Source organism: Spermophilus citellus (genome assembly GCF_964194105.1).
Source record: "Spermophilus citellus genome assembly, chromosome: 2".
NCBI classification, from domain to species: Eukaryota; Metazoa; Chordata; class Mammalia; order Rodentia; family Sciuridae; genus Spermophilus; species Spermophilus citellus.
The window spans coordinates 216,178,539-216,200,863 of record NC_138183.1 but is presented as its reverse complement, the minus strand read 5'-3'; the positions used below and the strand labels follow the sequence as shown (position 1 = coordinate 216,200,863).

Below are 22,325 nucleotides of genomic sequence, written 5' to 3'. Positions count from 1 at the left end.
AAGTTGGAGCACAAAGAGAAGCAAAAAACAGGCACTCAGCTCCACTGCAAAAGCACAATCATGCATGTAAGAATTGTTTTCATCATGCTATCCTAGGGAAGTAATTTGACAGTTTAATTAATTTGTTTTTTCTCTTAAGCAAGCATTTCTGCCTCTCAAATCATCCTTGCCCTCCAAAACAACGTGTTATTAATGTCAGCAGGAGCACCATGCATCTTCACAGCATGCATGCCATCATCTTTTATTGAAGGACACATGGAAAATAGTACAGAAAATCATTTCCCTTGGGCCTAAACAAGAGTTATTCCCAATAATGCTTGTCACATGAATATCCCTTGCCTCAGTCTGAGAATATATAAATTTTCTTTTACTGGATATAAAAGCCCTGTTGGACATAAGGGATTCTTTTTTTTTTTTTTTTTTTTGGTCTGAGTCTGCCAGTCACATGGCAGACCTCCTAAAATTCCTAAATCATACCCATCCAATGTCAGAGGCACTCCTAATCATTTAGGCTACCACATACATACACTGACTACTTCCTAAAACTCCCAGGTAGTTATAAAATTCCCACTGAAGAATACTGTCTTAGAGCAAATCAAGTTAAAGCTAAGAACTATGATAACTTAAAATTCATGAGACTTTGTTTAAACTAAAGCTGATGAGACGTCATTTGGGTTAGCCCTTTAAGAATGGGAAACATTAAGACTTGAATAATACAGGAGCTGTTGCTCATCAGTGCCATCACAAGCTTCCCCTGTGTTGAACAAGCACAACTTTCTCTTCAGGGGGATTAGAAAGTAACAAAGATTAACTAGCTATTGTTCCTATCATCTCATCAGCTTGCTTTGAGATCTATGAAATCATGTATGTAGCTCTAGGAATTCAAGAACATAGGATGTTTATCCCTTCTTCTTTGCTTAGAATATGTGACAAAGTATTCAAATGAGGTTCACCTTTTTCTAAGTAGCCTCAGTATATTTCTTCTGAGACTTACATTCTAGGTAACCATAACTAGATAAGTTTAAAAACATTAGATGAAGTTTGCTTGTCATTGGTCATATTGATAATGATTTATAAGCTACAAATGAGATAGATACTAAAGTAAATAAAGGAAAACTTTCTGTTCATTTGTTAAATCATAAAAATATATGGAAGTAATGCTATCATAATTCTAAATATTCTGAAATTATCTCAATGAGAATGAAAAACAGTACCAAACACTTCATTTTCTGGCAGGATGCTATAATTTATCTGGCAGGTCTGTGTTCATTTAACAGCACCAAGCGCTCCTGTGAAATTCTCCTTCAGAAAGACTGTTTATATGTTTCTACTCCAAGAAAGATTGAATAAACACACCCCACTCTATATCTCATACATTTTGGAAATATTAAATGTGCACTGAATGCACAAAAGAGCTATTTGGGGACTTCGAAAGGTGAACAATAGCAGGCAGAATGAGGAAGAAGATCAGTGTTTTAAGTACCACTGAACCAGTGGCAAGTTTATCATTTTTTCCAAATTGATATTGCCCCAATATCATTCAATAAAACTCGAAACATGGGACTGGATAATAAAGTGATGGGGAGAGAATCATGAGAATCCTGTTTCTAGTTCCCAGTGTTAGAAATAAGTTTCACAATGGAATCCATTATTTGTTTGTTTTGTTTTCCTCCATTCTTTCAGGTCACATTCAGGCAGTCTAGCAATATTGGTGACAAATGTATCAACAAGACTATATGTCTCATAAAAGAGAAATATCTCTGAACAGAGAAGATGTGGTCCCAAGAAGATGGGGCAAGCCTCTATTTCTTTTTCTTCTTATTCTTTTCTCTCTCCTCCCTTTCTTGGCTAGTAATGGGTCCTCACTACTTATTGGAAGTAAGGTAAATAAAACCCAGCTTCCTTGACAGAGGACAAAACAGAGAAGCCTAAGAGGACCAAAGGTAGCTGGGGCAATCACAGAAATGGAAGAGCTTAGGTTAGCAACCTCATACAGTTGTGAGTGTGCATGTAAACATCTCACACTAAAGAACATGGTGAAGACAATAATTGCTGAGCCAAGGGGTGGATGACGGCCAAGGTCCCAACTAGCCATGCAGTTGTACAGAAGTATAGCAGGTAAAGAGCACTCTAAAAGTTTGGAGACACAGCTGATACTGAAACCAAAACTCATACAATGCTGATTAAAATTTTTAACTGAATCCAGTAGCATCAATTGTCTGATAAAACAAAAGTATCTATAGTTTTATGGGGTATAAACAAAAATCTGTGTTGTTTATCATATTTTTAAATGGCTAATATATGAGCCAAAATTACTTGTATAAGGTCCAGGAATATCACAACTCATACAGAAAAAAAAACTATTAATAGAAAACAAAGTCTACAAGACACCAATGTTGAAGATATAAGAAAATAAATAAATAAAATTTAATTAAAATTAAATTTAAAAAATTAAATTTCCCTTTATTTTTTTTAATTTTTTTTCAGGGCTCAAGATTATTTTATTCAAAATAAAGATTTAAAATAAATATTTTTACTTTTGTATACTTTTCAAGAATATTTCCTTCTGCTTCCAGTGAAGATAATTGAATAACATGTATCTACAGTATGTTTTAAGAAATAAAAGCTTACTTTATATACTCTAAAAAAATTAATAAAATTATGTATCTGAATAACCTCCAAATCACAGCAATAGCATGTCTCTGTTTTTTATCCACAGTGGCACAAATCTTATCTGAAAGAAAAAACTTATACTTAAAAAAAATTATTTGCAGTTTATATAAGGTAATGTCAAATCAATAAATATTTGTCAGGTATAGTGAATTTGAAACAATTTATATGCACAACAGCATGACCATTTCCAAACAATTGTGAATCTTTGATTATGCAGGGAGATAAATGTTTTTGTTTTGTTTTGTTTTATTGATTGTTCAAAACATTAAAGAGCTCATGATATATCATCTTTCATACATTAGACTCAATTGGGTTTTGAACTCCCATTTTTACCCCAAATACAGATTGCATAATCACAACTGTTACATACTCACATTATTACATAATGGCATATTAGTGACTGTTGTATTCTGCTACCTTTCCTATCCCCTACTATCCCCCCTCCCCTCCCCTCCCCTCCCATCTTCCCTCTCTACCTCCTCTGCTGTTGTTCAATTCTCTCCCCTTTTTCCCCCCTCCCCCTTGCCCCTCATAACCTCTTATAATTTTGTGTATCATTGAAGGTCTCCTACCATTTCCATATGCTTTCCCTTCTCTCTTAAAAGTAAAAATAAATCTTCACATAAAATATCATCAATAAATTGAAGATGTAAAACACCAAATGGTAATTTTTAAAAAGTAAGTACAATAACTGAAATATAAACTCGCTTGATGTCCTCAGTAGCTGGAGATGACAGAGCAAAGAGTTAGTGCACTTTAAGGTGGATGAATAGAAGTTAACCATTCTGAACAAAGAGGGAAAAAAGAGACCCAGGAACCTGAGATAGTAACAAAAGGTTTAATATTCATATCATTGGAGGTCCAAAATGAGAACAGAGAACTTATGTATAGTCAGAAAAAATGTATTTAAGAAATTATATGTGAAAATTTATTAAATCTGCCAGAAGACAAGAAAGTGAAAAATGAAAAAAACAATAATCTCACAGCCCTAAAGAGGGAATGTCTAGCTACATCATAGTCAAATTGCTAATTAAAAGTATAGAAAAATGTTTGAGAATAGCCTGAAAAACAATGATACATTAACTCACAGAGTGATGGTTATCATCAGTGATTTTGTCCTCCATCCTATGCATTCGGAAAAGTCTAAAGCATTTTGATTGTCGTACACAACAGGGGAATTCAAACCACTGACATTGAGTGGGTAGAATCAGTGGATACTGGTGAACTCCCATTACAGAGAAACTTATTTTGGCCCAAAATGCCAGTACTTATAAGGTGGAGAAACCCCACTATGGGGGAGCAGGTATTCATGGTGGCTGAGAATTTCTCATCAGAAACTATGAAAATCCAGAAGGAAGTTGAGTAACTCTCAAAACATGGAAAGAAAAGAACTGATAACTCAGGATTTTTCATCCATACAGAATGAAGATGAAATACAGGCACTCTAAAATGAAAGAATTTTTGCCAGCAGACCTGCTTTAAAATTTACATAAAGATATACTAAATATAGAAATGATAAATTAAAAAGCAATTTTAAAGATGTTAATACAACCTAAAATAAAGCAGCAGGAAGAAATAGACAAAGAAAAAGGAGAGAGAGAACAAAAATAAAATATAATACTAAGTAAAGAAGCCAGTCTCAAAGGTTACATAATGAATTATTCTACTTATGTGAATTTTTGAAATAAAAAATCATTTTGCTAAAGAACATCTCAATGTTCTTTGCCAGAAGTTAAAATTTGAAGGAGGATATAAATATAAAGGGTAATTGCAAGGGAATTGAGGGAATTGATGAAATTTTTCTATACCTGATTGTTGCTGTGCTTATATGATTCCATATATGTGCTAAAATTCATAGAATGATACAAGAAAAGGTCAATTTTACTGTGAACTAGTTGATAAAAATAAAATACAATACCTTTGGAAAAACAGAATATATTACATAGTAATGTATCAAAATATATCACATCTTATATACAATGGAATTACATTCAATTGTCAGAAACAAGGAAATTCCATCATTTGTGACAACATGCATAAATTTGGAGGACAACATATTAAGTGAAAATAGCCTGGCATAGAGAGACATCTGCCACAGGATCTCACAGCAGTAGAGAATAGAATGGTGACTACCAGAAACAGGGTTAGGAGAGATGGGGCAATAGGAAGATACTTTGGAGGTATACATAATTACAGTAAGATATGGAAAAATAAGTTCAAGAGATGTGTTGCACAGTAGAGTGGTTATAGTTAATGTATTCTAGTTTTGAAAAATGCAAAAAAGTGAATATTAAATTGTTCTCATCACAAAAAAAATGACAACTATGTGAAGTAATATGTATCTCAATTAGCTAGATTTAACCATCCCACTATATGGAATAGAAATCAACTTTCATTTATAAAAGAATTAATGCCATTAGAATGATAAAATTATGAGAGCAATTCTCTTTGTTTTAAAATATTCTTTAATTTGCTATATTTTTATCTTCAATAAAAAGGAAAATATTTCAATTTAGAATATATTTGGTTCACTACTGTATTAACTTTCTTATAAGAGGCTACATTACATTAATAAAATTGTAATCATGATAACAAGTTTACTTTTACATAATCCTTTAAAATAGAGTGTTTCAATAGGGCAACAACAGAGAAAAGTCATTTTTAGTAAAAAATAAAATAGTCTCAAACAATATAACATTCAATATTGCATTAATGAAACATTTGCCCATGATAACATATAGGTGATGGCATGTCCACATCAAAATAAAGTAGGTCCTGAAATACTAACTAGCTGGAAAGAATGGATTAAATGAAAAATTTAATAGAGACTGTTTCCTAAACTCTATCCCAAGAAACTACAAACAAAGATTAAAGAACTTCCACTCCCAAAACTTTGTTGAAAAGACCCTGTACATGTGGAAATAAAAATAATATGCAAAGATTAGCCAAATTTTGTGAAATAAAAAGATTAAAATCCAGTACAGAGAAGACTTCAGTTTAATATATGTATGCATTTGTGAAGAAAACAACCTGAGAGTTTAATGAAAACTCAGAATCCTGCTTAAATGTCCACTGTTTAAAATTTAATTATTCACTCTTTTCTGTAGTTGGTGAGATAATTCATCACCATGCCTCTAGGTATTACATCTTAATAATTTGTATTCACAAAACTTGTGCATATCAGGCAATTGATAAAGCTTTAAAAGAAACTTTGGGTCTAAATTGTCTAACCTAGCCAAGGATCTGATTGCAGGTTACCTGGTGAGACATCTGAGCCTACGTCACTTTGGGTTGCTTTGTGTGAAGCCCAGCAGAGGAAAAAGCTGAAGCTGAGGACAGTATATCTGGTCCAGCTATAGCTTTGAAAGAAAAGAATGAACATGAATAATGACTGAGCACCCATTTTGAGATCTCCATCTTTCATAGGACAAGTTAATTGTTCTAAAAACATTTTCTGCTGTAGGTATTATATTCTTCTCTTACCTGAAAAAATGAAGGCTCAATTTCTTATGTTTTCTAACATTTCTTAATCATGAGGGAGTAAACATCTGACCATTTCTCTTCTAATTATTTAATTGGCATCTCTATCTCTCTGGGTTTTGTTTTATTATTGTCATTCTCTTGCTTTGTTTTAAAATGTTGAAGATGTGAACAACTAAAACTTCTTAAAGTAATAGACTATGACATTCAATGTCCATTAATGCATTCAATAACAGCCTACTTATAAATACTATACTAGCAGACTAGAATTTCTAACCCATCAAAACCAAAAAGGCAGCCTCACATCAAAGTTTGGTAGATAATCAAGGTGGCACAGATGGCATGAGCCATGGGATAGAGTGTGCAACATATTCTTCTGTAGAAACACTACACTCCAGCTGTGAAACATACTCATGTTTGGAGATAGAAGGCAAAATGAAAGGCATAAACTATACTTAAAGTCAAAGAGAATCATTCCTCTCCCCATGTTCCCTTTTATTCTTGGCAGTTACACAGAGCAGCTGAATGAGCAATACGTTCCAGCTTTATGCAATATAGACATCCTTGTCAGGTACAACACAGATCTGCTAGTTCTTATATTTTAATTATGAAACAAAAATACAAGAAAGATTGCAAAAAAACAATTTAAAAAATAATCAAAATATCCTACTTATTTATATTTTCTCCCTACTTTATTCTTTGGTAAATAGTGCTTTCATTACTAAAGCATGTCAATGACATAACACAGATTGTGCTCTTTTATATCTGATTAATTAAAATCAGAGCAATCAAATGACTCTGCAGCTCAACCAGCTTAAGTTTTTCACTTATGACAAAACTGAGTAAAGCAGAGGGTTGAGAAGGAAGTTATAGAATAAAACCTTTGTCAAAGTCTAACCCAAAGAACAAAGTATTATCATGATTACTAACTTTGTGCTTGGCCAGGTACCGCATTAGTCAATAGAAAGGGACAGGTATGACATCATGCCAGTTTCAAACACAGGCCTTTAAAACCCTTGCATATTTCCACTTGTGCTAATACTTCTGCAATTATATATCTTCAAAGAGAAAAATCTGTCCCATTGTTCACTGGTCCAAAGAGTATAAGACTCACAAGAAGTCTACCTTCAGGTCTGACTCTTGAATCAAAGCCTCCTAGGTGAAGTCAACCTAGACAAGACATACAGCTACCCCAATCCTGTGCCAAATGACCTGCAAAAACCATGAGTCTATGATGTTCTGCTCTACAGAGTTGCACCAGCTAAACTGCAGATTTATAGAAAACAAATTGATTTTGTTTTAACCTATTCTGTTTTGAGATTATTACCCAACAACATTTTAGTGATAGTCAATTTACACACATGCATATGGCTTGATGCAGTAGAAAATAAAGCACACAGGGCCATGCACACACAGGTACATATATGTAAGAAGAAAAAGCACATAGCAAAAAGTGCTGGATGGAGAGGAGGGTCATGAAAGTAAACTTCGTTGAAATCATGAAGGAGAATATAAACCACCACAAAAACTTTAAAACACATTTTTGGAAAGATGAAAATTTGCCTCTTCATGCTTACCCTCTGGCTATTACAGCTGTTTGTGAACTCTACTATTCTCTAGGATTTTAGAACTTAGCATGAGTCTGTATCTTAACAGCAACCTTTCCAGTAGTTTTTGAGGTAACTGACATCTCACCATGACTTGGTGAACAAGAGTAAGCCAAAATCCAACTTCATTTATACTATCATGGCCAGCTGCAATGAAACATGATACATGGGTTGCTAAAAATAAAAGCAATCGTCAAGTCCATGATCAATGTTAGATTTCTGGTATTATGCCTCTACTCATTTCCACATTAAGGATAAAAATGACTTTATGAAAATACTCAACTCTGGGTAAATTCTATAGGTCTATTTATTACCATATCATAAATTCAAAAGAGACAAATATCAAAAGAATTGCTAAATCATTTCTGTGCAGATATTTCACTATTTGATCTTTTTTTAAAAAAGGGGAGGTTCACATAGGCTTCTACCCCAAAAAAAGTTTTTAAAAGAAATTGTCAATTATATTGATTTTTATCACTTAATTATTTCTTACAGTTAGTAGAAGTAACCATTTTGAATGCACTATGTTCATAAAAAAATTAAAATTTTAATTAACCAATTTGATTGATATATCTTTGAAATTTTCTATTAAAAATGTTTGAGTAATGAAAATACAGGTGAATAAATTAAATAAGACATTAGTACCAATAAAAACAACAGAGGATCAAAGAAGCAAAGAATTTAAGATAATAAGGGTTAGGGCAGCAAACCCACAAATGTTGGATCAAATATCTGTGAAAATGGAATTTTCTTTAGTACTCCACTGAAACTGTCAAAAAAATTGTGCCTGTTTTCATTTTGTTTCAAACTAAGAACCCAACTCTATATTTATTTATCAAACTGTTGTCACAGTTTGTGACCTATGTATGGAAGAAATAATGTATAAATGTTACTGTAAGTGCAGATAAATAGGAAACTGTGAACAAAACTTGTTAAAAAAATAAATATTTGAGAAATTAGGATTGTCCACCTCTAGTATATTTATTAGAGAATTCTTATACCTTCAAATTTCATTCACTATAAAATAGATATCTTGCTATATATAAAACACAAAAATAAACTTCAATTTTTTCTAGGTTCAGTAAATAAATATCATTTTAAACATCCTCTTACACTGAAGAATCAATTCTAGAGAAATAACTTTTCTTTTTAGTATTTCAGAAAATATTTTCTGTCATTTTCTTCTCAGTTTTGAAAGTATTTATAATTTTTTTTTCATTTCATTTCTAACTGTGTTTGTGATAATACTTGTAGAATGTCCAAAAAATATATATATATATATAATAAAAGCTACTAGGACTAAAGAGTATTTAGCATGATCACAATATATGAAGTTTGTTTTTTTAACTGCATACTTACATGGTAACAACAAATAATTGGCAATTAAAAATTTTAAATCATACAATTTACATTAGTAGAAAAATATAAAGAACTGAAAATAAATTCAAGTATTGAAGACTTGTACATTGAAACAATAAAGCACTGAAGATAGCCATTAAATAAGCTAAATAAATGGAGAAAGAAACTTTGATCTTAATGGCAACTGAGGATGTCTCTTCAGAGGTGGAATACTCTACTGAGACCTTCCAGACTCAAGAAAGAATGTAAAGACATGTCAAGTTTTAGCAAAGAACAGAAGAGCTCTATTAGAAAGTGAAGAGAATTACACATTCTGAGGGCAGAGTACAGTCTATACCCAGATTGAGAGGCACTGCCTGAGATTAAAGCCCATATTTTTAGTAGGTACAAAATTGGGTGGAATATATCTGATCCAAAGGGGCTGGACTTCCCTCAGGATTGGGAAGGATTCAGTAAGATTATGTTTCCCCATTAAGGAGTCTAGCCTGGCATGTATATTTCAGTTCACGTCAAAATTCCATTGGAAGGTGGCAGTCATGGTTAGATATGTGGTGTCCCTCAAAAGCTCATGTGTAAGACAATGCAAGAAAGTGCAGAGGTGAAATGATCAGGTTATAGCATCCTCAACTTAATCATTGAATTAATCCCCTGATAGGGAATAACTTGGTGGTAACTGTAGGCAAGTAGGGTATGGCGTGAGGAGGTGGATTATTGTGGGGTGTGCCTTTGGGGTATATATTTTATTTCTGGTGATGGCAGAGTGCTCTCTCTGCTTCCTGGTGTCACCCTCCATGATGTTCTACCTCATCTCAGGTCCCAAGTAATAGAGTTAGTCATCTATGGACTGATACCTCTGAAACCATGAGCCTTAAGATAAATTTTTCCTCCTATAATTGCTCTTGTCAGGTCTTTTTTTTAATCACAATGGCAAAGAAGCTGACTAAAACCAGGTGGACTGTGTAATCCAGACAGAAAATCATGATAAATCAAATGTCAGCCCCAACTCCATGAGATTAACGTGTTTGTTTTTTCCTAAGTCTCATTCCTGCTTTGATACATCCCAGAAAAGTTCTAGTGTACTGGAGAGGGACAAATAAATTTATAGGCTGGTCATTGTGCTCATACATTTTAGTCCCTTTCTGTTCCTTTGTCCAGTTCAAGAATTGGTCACAATCTAAATTCCACCAGGAACATTTCTTTATAGAATCGTTTTCTCTGTATATTCCTAAATTTCTCAATCATTTACCACACCCTGAGACTTAAATCCTTTATTCTTAAAGGCTTACAGAAGAGGTGATAGATAGTAGTTAGTAATAAGCAGTAGAATGAGATCAAATAATATAGCAGGGTCATGGGGATTCTTTAAATTGCCTTTAAGTTTAATGACTAATCAATAACTTATAGTAAAAGAATGGGTATACTAACCATGAGAATCAATAGGCAGAAGGAAACAAAGGGAGACAATTAAAAAGTGTGTTGAGAAGGAATGATCAATGGGGCTAACTTCTTACAGGGTCGATTAAGATTTATGGCCACTGGTCTCTCAATATGTACCAGAAGAGAAATTTCCTTAGTAGCACAGATGCACTAAGATAATGTTTACCAGGTCATTGACCCCAGCACCAGCTTTAACAAGGATGAACTTACAGATGAACCCCCTCTGAAAGGGATAATAGTAACCATGACAGTTATGGAAAGGACAAACTTGGGTCAAAACCTCCCCTGTGCAATGTGAAGGTGGAGTTTAACATCAGACTGGTGAAGACTACAAAAGGTGGACCCCAGATCTCCTGGTAAACAAAAAAGAGGAATACACTTGGAAATAGCATAGTTTCCTTTGCCATTCTCCACTTAGAGAATACTCAGTCTCTTTCTCTCTTGAGAGTGTTCTCTGCTTGAGATTTATTTTTCATTTATAATAAAATTCTCTTCCTTGGCTTTTTATGTCTCACTCAGTTTTCTTTCATCCCCATTAGCCTGCTGCAAGCTGAAATGGGCATTGTCCCTACAAATGCAGGGATATGTATTATCAACCTGCTCAATCTATTGAGGACAGAGAGAAACTGGACTTAATTGTTGGGACAGGTTGGACACCTTGTATTGCCCTCATTTTAATTAGAAATTGTTATAATGTGGAATGTACACATTTTATCACAAGATTAAGAAAGCTAAAGCTGAGCAATAGCAGTAGAAGCATAGCAACTAAACATCCTAACAGTGGTGACATCTAGGGGAGGTTAGGCAGGCAAACTTTAATAATACTACTCTGGGTGTAAGCATTGCTTTACAATAGCTTCAAGAAAGAGAGGAGTAATGTGATCATGGTTGCTAAGAGACAGCTGACACCTAGCCAAGGGACTGACTTCTGATGAAGTAGAGCAATTCCTATAGCCAGAAGAACCCACCAGAGTGGAAAGGAGCTCAATTCCTGGTGTATAGTGCATAGGGGAACATGGTTTAAACAGGTATTTTTATTTCTTGTGAACAAGACCCATAGAACCTCCAGAGGCTCTTGTGAATAGTTCTTTTCTACTTCTTGTGGTGGCATGTGGTCGTGATCCTAAATTTCTCTCTCAAAATTATTTCCTGTATAGTAAAACTCAATATATTTAAGAAGTCAATACTTCCAGATTTTATCTGTGAATTCAGTGGAATACCATTCTCAATTCTAGCAGACTTGTTCTGGCAAAAATTAACAAGATGATCTAACACTTAGCTGGAAATGCAAATATCCAGACAAGTCAAAGCAATTCAAAGGAGAACAAAATTTAAGATTTATGCTTTCTTATATATTTCTATTTATATACAAACCTTTGTGTTTAGGTTTATTATAAAACTACAGTAGTTGAGAGAGTGTAGTATTTTTGTATAAATAGATATACATATTCAATATAAAAAATAGAGAACCTAAAAATAAACACACCTATATAATTAGTTGATAGTTAACATAAGTGTTATGGCTAATTTACATGCCAACATGAAGGAATTTTCATGTTGGGTTTCCTGGACATTTGGTCAAGCAAAAAAGCTCAAATAAAGACTTATTATCCAATATTCATATCAGTTTTTTTCATAGCCAAAAACAATAAAAGAGTGCACAAATTGTTCCATATTCATTCAAGAAAACTTTACAAAATGACAAAAAATAGTGAAAGATAGATGTAAGGGCTAATGGATTAATTGCAACACATTTTGTAAAGTGAATGAAACCAGACATCAAAAACTACTTACTATGTGATTCCATTTTTATAAAATTTTATGGAAAGCAAAATTATTGTAGTTGATATACTTGAGAAGAAAGAATGAGATTGCTACAGGGTTGACTTGTGGGGACAGAATACTTTGGGTAGTGATGATAATGTTTTGCATCTTTGCCAAAACTCATTGAATTGTACATGTAAAATTTATAAATTTTATGTGGATTATACTTTAACAATGTTTATATTAAAAACTACATTTCCCTAATTCAAAACTCATTGAATTGTACATGTAAAATTTATAAATTTTATGTGGATTATACTTTAACAATGTTTATATTAAAAACTACATTTCCCTAATTCTATATTTTTAAATCTATATAATTTTCTGATGAATTAAGCCCAAAATGTTTAAGGAAAAAGATAGAAATCTCTAGTATTACAAAGTACTGAACTTTATTTAAATGACCTACAATATTTTATAATATAAATGCCTTTCCAAATTATGATTTAATTTTCTTTCTTTTCCTTTTTCATAGCCAATAAACAGTCTGTTAGTAATCATTGTATTTATCCTTTTTGAATTGCTAGTGCAAATTATCTTTTATAATTATGATTAGAATAGATAATTAGGCATCCAATCTTATTCTACTCCCATTTTGAGTGTTAGTGAGATGTTAGCATATGAAAATATCACAAATGCAAAATTTCCTTCAGTGGTAGCTAATAACATCATTGATTTATTGATACAATGATGCTTTTTATGTTAAGGAGATCTCATAATATTTATTATGGTTCATTAGTTATGCATTCATTATAGAATATAATAATAAAAATTAAAATAATTTATTATTCATCCTGACATGACTATGCTTGATGTTTATATAAATATGCCTGTATTCATCACATATACAATTTCATGTATAAAACTGGGGACACTGACATATTTTTATAAATTCTGTAATTACTTTATAATGAAAAATGATTTTGGAATCAAGTTTTTATGGATTTCTCATAGTATCAATGTGATTTTAAAAATACTTATTTCACTATACCATTTTAATTAAAAATTAGAATGAGGCATATAGCTATTGAAATTCACAAGTGCGTGGAGTGGGGAGAATGAAGTGTTGGTCATTAATTTAAAAAATATAAAAGAATGATCTTCAAATATACATTAAAAGTTTACAGCTAAGAATAACAGTGATAATTCACTGAACAATATACTTTATAAAAGCAAAAGTTGAGATTCACTTCAATTAAGAGACTTATACAAAGTGAATGATAAATTTAGTAGGAATTGGGAACAATCCTAAATCTCATGCCATCCTACTTGACCTTCTTTTCTTTCTATTGGTTAAAAAATACAGCCGTACTAGAGAAAAGCATGGTACCTCCAAGACTGCCATGTTCAACTGCAGATGCATTGTTCATCTGCACAGAGCTTCATTCACAAATGTCTGTGATTACATCACATACAAACTGTGCTAACCACTTTGACTTACATGATATGGTTTGAATGAGGCATTTTCCCCAAAAGCTCATGTGTGTGACAAGACAAAAAAAGTTTAGAGATGAAACGATTGGGTTATATAAGAGGTTTAATCTTATCAGTGCATTAATTCCCTTAGAGAGATTAACTTGGTGGTAAATGTAGGCAAGTAGGGAGTAGCTGGAGGAGGTGGGTCATTGGGAGCCTATGATTGGGATATATATTTTGTATCTATTGAATGGACTCTTGCTCTCTGCTTCCTGATGGCCATGTCCTGAGCTACTTGTCTTATTAAGGAAGTCTTTGCCTGTGTATTTTGTTCAGGTATTGAACCTAGGTTTTGTTTTGTTTTGTTTTCCCGGCAGCTATAGTGTTTCTGGTCTAATTCTTATGTCTTTAATCCATTTTGAGTTGTTTTTTGTGCAGGGTGAGAGACAAAGATACAGTTTTATTCTTCTATATATGGTTATCCAGTTTTTATGGTATTATTTGTTAAAAAACACAATGTTTCTCGAGCTTATGTTTTGTTTTGTTTTTTTTTTTAAAGAGAGAGTGAGAGAGGAGAGAGAGAGAGAGAATTTTTAATATTTATTTCTTAGTTCTCGGCGGACACAACATCTTTGTTGGTATGTGGTGCTGAGGATCGAACCCGGGCCGCACGCATGCCAGGCGAGCGCGCTACCGCCTGAGCCACATCCCCAGCCCTCGAGCTTATGTTTTTGGTACCTTTGTCAAGGATCAGATGACTGTATCTATATGTATTTGTCTGCAATTTCTATTCTATTCCATTTGCCTTCATGTCTGTGATTCTGCTAATATAATGTTTTATTACTACAGCAAGATAAAATGGAAATTTCTCAAATTACTAGAAATGGAACCACAATATGACCCAAATATTCCACTCCTTAGTACTTATCCCAATGAACTAAAATCAGCATACTATAGTGTTACATGCATATTAATGTTTATAGTAGCAGAATCCACAATAGCCAAGTTATGGTACCAATGTGCCCATAATATATACAATTGGGTTCATAGATTAAGTTTTTTCTTCAAGCAAAGGACATCAAATAAATAAAAAGAATACACACTGGAGTTTTACTGAGCCATAAAGGAGAGTAGAATTATATCATTTGCTAGTAAATGTATGGAGTTGGAAAACATGCTAAACAAAATAAGCCAGACTCAGGAGGTCAAGGGAAAATTGTTTATCCTCATATAAGAAAGCTAGAGAGAACCAAGGAATTAAAAAGGAAAATCTCATGAAAATAGAAGGGAACAGTGGAGTGGAATGAAATTGACCAAATTATGTTATGGGCATGTATGAATGTATCACAATGGATTCCACTTTTATGTATAACTATACTGTACCAATTTTAAAAAAGCAATAAGTAAGGAGAAAACATATCAGTAAAATAAAATAAGAGCATCGGGGGAGGAATAAGGGATAGAATAGGAAAGTACTGAGGATTGAAATGAAATAAATTATGTTTATGCACTTATAAATAAGTCAGCTGCTTTCTTCTGCCACACTCTTCTGTCCTGATGTTCTGTCTCATCTCATACCCCAAGGAATGGAACTGGATGTCCATGGACTGAAACCTCTGAAACCTTGAACCACAAAGTAAATGTTTCCTCTTCTAGTTATTCTTGTCAAGTCTTTTGTTCACAACATCAAAAAAGCTGACTAAAACACATATTACACATTGTATACAGGTATTCAATTATTAACTATACCCCATATCCTCATGTTTTTAGGAATGATATATACCACTAAAATAATTAATAAAAACTAATAAATAATAAATCAATAATTATGATATTCATTAAAAAAAACAGTTCAGGTGTGGTTCTTAATCCTCGTTCTTTGTTCTCCAAGGAATCTTCATATATGTAAATATTGAGAGATACGCTTTTAATGTTTCACAGGATTAAAAACATCAGTACATTAATTAAATTTGTAATTTCAGTCTTGATTTCCCTAAATCAATATTCACATGGCTGCCAATATTTGATCATTTCACTCTCCTATTTAGTAATTCCTTCCTTTCTAATGCAGCAAATGCAAGGTTAAAATGCTGATTCCCATACTGAACTCACCTTGCTGTCAAAAACTCAGTGCTCAGTGTGGTACCTAATTAGATCATATGAAATCTTACTGGATCTTCCTGAGGATTCTATACCATATGTCCATCAGAGAAACAAAACAGAGAAAAATCCTCCATAGGGGGAAAAAAAATTTCAATGGAAGCTACAAGTACTCACCTACAAGGAACTTTTCTAAAACCAAGCAACTGAAATTAGGGTATAGGCTAAAGGGAAATTACCCAAATGTACACAACTCATGTCTCTTGGTTTATGGCTCCACCCCTCTGTCTTCAAAGAAAACAACAGTTTGTTGAATCATTTTCACAGTGCTTTGAAACATTCCTCCTTTTATGGTATCTCTCAATATTCTGCCTTCTTCTTCTTTTAAGAACCATGAGATTACATGGTGACCACCCAAATGATCTAGTAAATCTCTTTAAATTCTGCTGATTAGACAAATCAATCCTATCTGCCACCTTAATTCCTTTTTGCCATATATAACATTAAACATCCCTAGCATACCACAAGAGGGAGAAAGATCACGGATGCCAAAATCTTGCCTATAACAATTTCTGAGAATGATATTCTGCTTGTCACTTCAGTAGACATAAGGATCTCTAGGAACTTGGTTTAATATGCAGACTTCTGTACTGCCTTCTAAGAAATTCAAAACTACATAGGTCTTAAGTACAGCCTATTAATCTTCATTTTAACACAATTCAGGTGATTTTAGCACAAGTTAATAATAGACTTCACATTCTTATTATTTTTGAGGTCAGATAGACAGATATATTCTTTCAGTCATCAAATACTATAGAGTATCTGCCATGAATCAGACCTAGAAATTAACACTGAACCTAACCTCAGTCATCATGGAGTCAAGAAATAGGTCAATCTAAATGTCTATAAATGGCTGAATTGATAAAGAAAATGTAGTACATATGCACAAGGGAATTATATTCAGACTTAAAAAAGAAGGAAATTGTCTCATTTATAACATCAAGGGTAAACCAAGAAGATATCATGTAAAGCCAAATAAACCAAGTACAGAGAGACAAATACTGCATGATCTTTTCTATATTAGAGTCTAAAAATGTTGAACTGATATAAGTAAAAAGTGGAACATAGGGGCATACAATGCAAAATTTTAACTATGTGGAAGAATAAGTTGAAGTGATATATTGCACATCATTGTGAATATAGTTAAAAGCAAAGTATCATACACTTGAAATTGCCAAGAAAGATTTTAAATGCTCTCAACATGATAAAGTAGAAGTAATACACATGTCAATTAGCTTGACTTAGTCATTTCAAAATATAAGCATATAACAAAACATCATGGTTTATGCCATAAATATATACAATTTTTTATTTTTTATTTATAAATTTTAAAATGGAATAAATATAATGCAATGACCTTTAAAGAATATGAGTGAATTCATGAGGGTTCATATTCTCAGAGCTAAACCTAGCTCTGATTGGTTCACTTGATAAAGGAAGGACCTTACACTCCTTATCAACTCAGAATTTATTTAACTGTAAACAAACAAAACCCAAATAAGTAATGCCTTATATATTAAGTGTTTGTTTACTTCAACTAAGTGCAAGGCTGGTACAGCACTTTAGTGATTTCCTAGAGGCCTCAACTCTTTCTTATTTCTACACTGACACCCATTGTATGCAGGTCATTGTCTTTATGCATCTATAAAATGCAGAGACAAGGGTGAAAATCAGTGCAGATAGTTCCACAATAGCAACTCAGGGGTATAGACCACCATGACCCAAGATGTAAGTTCAGATCTAGAAGCTCAACCTTTTGTCTTGCTTCACTATACAATAACACACACACACACACATACACACACACACACACACACACACACACACACTAAAAAACACTACTCACACCTCACACCATGTATTTTATTGTATCTTTGAATCTACTAACAGGTTGGAAGAGATAAGTAAGGTTTATATTACAGAAATGCACTCTATGTAAAATGAGTGATTATGTACTTCTGTTCTTAAAAATTCATTAGCTATTGTATTATGTTCTCAGCCTTTCTTTTTTTCTCTGTTTTCCTCATCTACACAGAAAAGTACCAAGAAATTTTCTCCTATGACAGTTGATTACCAAAAGGCTATTTTTATTTGCTTTCATAGAACTTCTAGAAATTATTTTATGTATTTATATTTGGCTTCTATGTTCTCAGCATGAAATATTAGTATTCAAATAATAAATATAGAGGTGGTGAGAAAGATTAGTTTACTAGGATGTGTGGGGCTTTTAGAAAAATGGAGATCAAGTGATTTTAGAAAGTAATTTCCAGGTTTCTAAATTATCTACAAAGTAGAAAAATGAGTCCACTTTTGTTTTTAATGAATCTCTCCTAAAAGCTGTTATTAGGTGGCCACAGAGAAGTAAGCATCTTCTAAAATATGATATATAAGTAACTAGTGGTACACAAAAATATATGTAATCTTTTTTTTTAAAGAGAGAGTGAGAGAGGGGGGAGAGAGAGAGAGAGAGAGAGAGAATTTTTAATATTTATTTTTTAGTTCTCGGCGGACACAACATCTTTGTTGGTATGTGGTGCTGAGGATCGAACCCGGGTCGCACACATGCCAGGCGAGCGCGCTACTGCTTGAGCCACATCCCCAGCCCCTATATGTAATCTTAATAGAATGTATTTATTTTAATATGCATGAGAGAAGAAACAGCACATTAACCCGCATATAATATTTTCTGAATATTGTTATAAGCATAAGCTAAGCAAAAACAGTAATTTTAAAAAATTATTCATTAAATAACAGTAGTAGTGGAATCACAACATAACAAAACCACAAAAGTTAAATGGGAAAAGTAGCATGGAAAATCTGCAAAACATTATATTACAGCAAGCAAGATATTCTTGATTCACCCAACTACCACACAGTTGTCCAGGACATCTGCAAATCACAGTTTCAATTAGTCAGGTTCAGAGCAGATTGCCATAGAAAGCTCATCACACAGATGCAAAAGCCAAGGCAGTGACAGGGCTCACTGCATAAAGTCAGCAAAGAGAACATTATCCTTAAGGACCCAGAAACTGGCTACTTACTCATAAGAACCAGGAGAGAATTTAAATAGCAATGTCTCCCCTAAAGCTTGTCCTCTCTGCTTTGTTCTCCCTGATATATCACTCCCTCTGAAACCAAATGATTCCTTCCCCATCTCTGATGGGGAACAGGATGGTGCTGTTGGTTTGAATCATCATCTTTATATCCTACAAGGACTATAGTTAGGAGAGATGTCCATATTACCTGGGAGCTGAGAGTCTGGGACAGGAGAGAGATCTGAAAGTTGTTTTCCTGCTTAAGTCACATACTTCCCAAAAAGGGCCAAGGGCCAGGTTCCAGGGATGCTGATACCACACAGTTCAGCTACTTCAAACAACAAGTTGTCCCTAACAATCTTAAATTCAGAAACATGTCAGCTATCTCACATGTCTCATAATCTACAGGGCACGTTAACTGTATATCTATTAATGAACAATTTCCAAGCTTGAAAATGTTAAAGACTCCACATACAGTGAAGTCAATTCACATAACTAAGCAACTTCTGAAAAAACAAAAATGCCCCTTCGGGAAAACCCCTGAAGATTTTGTGTGTGTGTGTGTGTGTGTGTGTGTGTGTGTGTGTGTGTTAATAAGTGGACACAGTATGTGATATCCATAAAGGAGCATATTTTTTTCTAGCCTAAGGAATTATATGCTTGAATTTTCTTTAAAGCACATAAATTAGGACTAATTGTATGGTTAGAATTCAGTGACTCATTAGACAGCTAGACACACTGCTGATTATAGAAACTAAATAAAACAAAAAAAAACAACTAAAGCAAAATGTGTGGGTTTCTCTGAAAATAATAGATGATGAAAGGGTTGGGATTGGGGCTCAATGGTGGAGCATTCTCCTACCACATGTGAGGCCCTGGGTTTGATCCTTAATACCACAAAAATAAATGAATAAAATAAAGGTATCGTGTCCAACTACAACTAAAAAATAAATATTTTAAAAAAGAATAAATAATAGAGACTTAGAGAGAGAGTTTATTTTTGATCATCTGCCCTTTTGATGTCCTCTCTAATTGTACCACTACAGAAATGGTCTCCAGGGAAACTACTGAGATTTTTGTTCTGTGATCTCAAATGTTGCAATTACTGGCAATATTCTATAAGTAAATTAGGTTAGTTTTCAGGTTTTTTTTTCTATCTGGTAGTTTTGAAGCTATAATAAATCACAGTGAATCCAAAATTTTAATAATAGAACTCTTCCACCCAGGTCAGCACCACTGATAATAGAAAATGTCTTTATTGCAGCCAAGGAATGTGTTTTGTGCTAATGACTAGTGAGAAGTGAATTCTATTGTGTGCATGTATGTGTATTCACACTATGTGGCTTCCATTTCTTCATTGGAACTACTGTCTTCTTCTGCTTTTTGCCTTAAGGGCTGATCTGTACAGACTGCATCAACATGTTTCAATATTCTTTGGCTACCATTCAGATGTGCTAAGTGGGAGCCCTAGCAGTTGCTTGAACAAAACAGGAGAGCAAGTAAAGGCTCTTTGTTCTTCTAAAGATTAGCATTTTAGTTGACTCTGTGGTTTTGAAAAAAAAAAAATTCCTACAGTTATTTCTTGAGAACTGCGTCAGGGAGATGGGAGATAGAGAGCTTATGATCTTAAGATGTTCCTGAACTCCTGAAATTCCTTATTGCCACCTAAGCAGCAGAGAGAAGGAGGCATAAAGGAAGACAGTGCTTCTTCCCCAACATGTTTCCAGATGTCAATGGGAGAGAAATTACCAGACCTCAGCAGCATAGGGAATTTTCTTCCTGCTGAAGGATTCATTACAGAAAGGAGATCAATTATTAGCAAGAGAACTGCCAACAAAAATCTACTCTATTGGTTGCCTAGAATAAAATGTTGTAGATGTTCTGGCTTTTAGGGAAGTATAAAGTTTCTCCACATTAGAATTTTCAGTAGCTCTATATCATCTTTAAGATGTTACTACACCCTAAAGAAAATAAGCACTCAGTAAAATTTTACTCTTTTATAGTAATCTAAGTATCTTCTAAAAATGCATTTTTCCTTCAGTTTACATTGCATAATATTTTTTTTCTTTTCCACTGATCCCAGGGTTGTTTAACCACTGAGCAACATCCCCAGCTTCTTTTACTTTTTAATTTCGAGACGAGGTTTCTCTAAGTTGTTTAGGACCCTGCTAAATTGCTGAGGTGGCATTGAACTTGCCACCCTCCTACCTCAGACTCCCAAGCCACTAGGATTGCAGATGTGTTTGACCACAACAGGTCTGATAGCATAATATTTATATTATTCATCTCCATAGACTAAGGTTTTTGGATACTCATTTCTTATCATTTAAGACTGTAGGTATTCCCAAGCTCACATAATAATTGTTTTACAAATTAATTCCTAGGTAAAATCCAGGAGTTCACCCAGTTCTTCATCATTTCAAGATGTATGAGTAATCCAATTCTTCTGAAATGATGGTTTTAAAGCCAAACACCTGAGAGCTCTGTGGGTAGCAAGGTAATGAGATGGCTAAAAATGAGGCTTTGACTCGGGACCATTAGACATACAGGACTCCAGGCTTAACTTTGCCAATTGCTGGCTGTGTGACCATCAGCAAATTACTGAGTATCCAAAAGGCCTGGATCTCATCTTTTGTAATATATGAACTTTGTATAGGAAGATAATAATCTCTGTCCCCAAGGGTCATTGCACTATCATGAAAAAAAAAAATGTAGGTAGACTGAGCAGAGTACCCAGTACAGAGTAAAAAGTTCAATAGATTATATTATTATCTGTTGGAGATATCTTAAAAAGGAGTGTGAATATAAATGAATGAAATCCAGGGGTCCCAACCTAACCTCCAAACCAACTTTGCTGTTACCTGGTTTCCACTTTGGATTTTCAGGTAAGGTACTATTTGAAGAAAGATTTTCACTGTGTATGTGAAAATATATAAAAAATAATAATTAGAGAAAACAATAGTAACCAGTATTCTTTGAGTATCAGATTCTATGCCCTATTCCAAGAGCTTCTTGTGCATTAATTTATTTTTCCCAGAAAATCCTGGGGAAGGTGCAATTACCTACCCTTTATAGAAGAGCAAACCAAGGCACACAGGAGCTAAGAAATTGAATCATGTCACCCAGGTAATAATGTGAAGATCCAGGAATACTAACCTGAAACCACACACTTAGCCCCTCTCCTCTAATTCCCTTCTGAATATTAAAAAAAAAAAACTCTGATAGACCCAAAATGCCACTTTTTCATAGTGTTTGAAGGAGAAAATTGTGTCATTAATTTCGACATTGCCTAAAACAGGATATGGACTGAAAAGATAACTGACCAGGAACAAAC

General features: G+C 33.6%; 1 protein-coding gene across 2 annotated transcripts in view; it reads right to left on the bottom strand.

Annotated features, from left to right (window-relative positions):
* GAS2 (growth arrest specific 2) overlaps positions 1–22,325 on the bottom strand; it is a 365,744-nt gene that overhangs the window by 142,282 nt on the left and 201,137 nt on the right. The window contains exon 10 of one of the 2 annotated variants that reach the window (XM_081275815.1): positions 18,432–18,561. The exons of the other annotated variant lie outside the window; for it this stretch is intronic. The gene's annotated coding sequence lies outside the window, so the exon portion shown is untranslated. Of the gene's footprint in view, positions 1–18,431; positions 18,562–22,325 lie in introns of those variants that run through there. 2 annotated transcript variants of the gene reach the window in all.